Here is a 2,786-nt window from a genome sequence, read left to right as displayed (position 1 = left end):
AAAAAACTGAATACCCACATCGCATAAGCACGGTAATATTCATTTAAAGGCCAAAACCAAGCAAAGAACTGAGACTTTAAGTGGCCGCAGAGTCACATATATGTGCTGGAACATAAGATACAATCACGCAGCCTGAATAAAGGTAGCCTGAATGAAGGTACGCTAGAACAAAAGATACGCTGAAGCAGCCTGAATGAAGGTACGTTGGAACAGAAGATTTTCCTCCCGTGGATAATCTTGAGGGTACGCTGGAACAGAAGCGGAGTGCCTTCACTGCTCGTCGAAATCTGCCATTGATAGTATTGTGGAGTTGCATTGTTTTTTTTTTTCAATTCCTTTATAAATAATTTGCATGAGTTATTCCATAATCCATTTTGCATTAAGGATGACCAGGGCCGAAAAAATGAAGTATGTAAAAATTTGTAAACGTTCTCTCAATCTACAATGAAATTGGCTGTCTCAAGTAGAAAATCTGTCATTGTTCCCTAAATTGTATACAGAGCTCAATCTACAATGAAATTGGCTGTCTCAAGCAAAAAATCTGTCACGGGAGATTGAAATTTGAAATGGTTCTCTCAATCGAGATTGAAATTGGTTGCCAGCAAGAAGTCAACTAGCGCCAGCCTGCCACCAAGAAGCTAGCTACCTCTTAAAGCGTTTTTGTACTTGAAAGTTTATAGCTGAATTGACCATTGAAGAAAGGAGAAATATTTTTTTTTAATTTTGTAATGTTATTGGAGTAATAAGGGTCTTGTAACATTTGTTAAGGTGATTGTAATTTTTTGGAGCAATAAGGAGTTTTTTATTTTTGTAATTTTTTGAAGAAGATAAATGTAACTCAAAGTAATTTTACTTTGAGGGGGGGGTAAATTTTTTTTTACCAGATTGTGCAAAAGCACCATTGTAAAAAGTCAAATTTTGAAAGTTTCCCTGTAAAAATTTGAGAAATTTACTAGAGCCAAGTGCAAAGCTCAGTCAATATTCTCCTGTTTCGACGACTGTTCGAGGGTCAAGGCCAAGCCCCGATATATCGTGTTTTTTGCGTGGTGTGTTGTGCTGTAAACAGGCGGCTACAACTAGTTCACAGTGATGTTTGTGGTCCACTAGAAACTTCATTTGGTGGTTGCAAATATTTCTTACTATTCATTGATGATTTCAACAGAATGACTTAGGTTTACTTCTTGAAGAACAAGTCAGAAGCATTTGATAAATTTAAAATTTTTCGCCAACTTGTTGAAAATGAAGTCAAAGAAAAGATAGGTACTCTTAGGATGGATAATGGGGTAGAATTCACTTCAAATGAATTCAGAACTTATTGCAGTGAAAATGGCATAAGACGACATCACACTAATGTTTACACTCCACAGCAAAATGGAGTAGTCGAAAGAATGAATCGCAGTTTGTTAGGAATGGTGAGATCCATGTTAACATTCAAGAGGTTAAGTCCAACATATTGGGCGGAAGCAATACATACAGCTATCTACTTAAGAAATAGATCTCCAACTGCTTCTTTAGACGGAATCACACCTTACGAAGCTTGGTTTGGTTTCAGACCTCGAGTTAAACATCTTAGAGTTTTTGGGTCAGTGTGTTATGCCTTAGTTCCGAAAGAAAAACGAACTAAGCTTGACTCAAGAAGTTTAAAATGCACAATGATTGGCTATTCTAATGAGAAGAAAGGGTATCGTATTTTGACCAATGGAAAATTCATTGTGAGCAGGGATGTCATTTTTGATGAAACAGAGAGTAAGAGTGCTGAAGAAATTGAAAATCTTCTTCACAAATTAGAAACTAAGGGAAGTAAAAGAAATGGAAAAATGCAAAGTCAACCAACTTCACCAAATTGGTATGAACTTTATTTTCCTTCCTCTGAAGATGAGTCATCCAGTCCATCTACATCAACAACATCATCTGGGTCTTCTAGCAGTTCATCCCCATCTCAAAGCAGCAGCGGTTCTTCAGACAGTGAGTCTCCACATTCTTCACCTGGACGACGTACATCAATTTATATTAATCCTCTTTACAATGATGGGGACTTTACAGAAGCACAAACAAGTGAGCACCGACTTCCGAAATGGGCAGTTCAACTTTTGAAAGATGTAAAGCCTGATGAACAGAATAAAACTGGCACCAGAAGGACACATAGAAGTGAAGGCAATTTTGCCTTGATAGCAAATGATTTTATTGAACCTTCCACATACAAAGAGGCAGTAAAACATAAAGAATGGCAACAGGCTATGGTTGAAGAATATCAAGCAGTAATTGATAACAACACATGGAAACTTGTTGATTGTCCAGCAAATGATGTATTTTAAAATATTATTATTAAATTACAAATTTTGTTTTATTAATATATCTATATCTATATCTATATAGATATATATATATATATATATATTATATATATATATATATATATATATATAGATACATATATATATATATATATATATTATTTTGAAATGAGTTTTGTTGCTTTTGGCATGTGGTATTCATATGCCATGGTATTCGTCCATGGTATTATAGAAAAAACCTATTTACAAGTTAAAACTACTAATGGAAATGTCGGAAGAAGGAATTAACATCGTTCGGTTATGGGTAAGAAAGGTTTAATGCCCTCTAGTTATTGTTACATGTTTTTTGGCCCTAAGTTCCTAGAGGGAAGAAGGATTTAATGTCTTGTTGTCACAGTGACAAACACCCTCTAAAATTTTGGTCTACATTTGAATTTTGGAGCCTAATGTGGATCTTGGGATCATTTTTTCCATAGTCACTTTATGGTCAAA

Source organism: Pinus tabuliformis, chromosome 4_1 (assembly GCF_031772625.1).
Source record: "Pinus tabuliformis cultivar Carrire ecotype Pingquan chromosome 4_1, CPIR1, whole genome shotgun sequence".
In the NCBI taxonomy this organism is placed as follows: Eukaryota; Viridiplantae; Streptophyta; class Pinopsida; order Pinales; family Pinaceae; genus Pinus; species Pinus tabuliformis.
The sequence above is the reverse complement of the archived record's forward strand: the minus strand, read 5'-3'. Positions refer to the sequence as shown.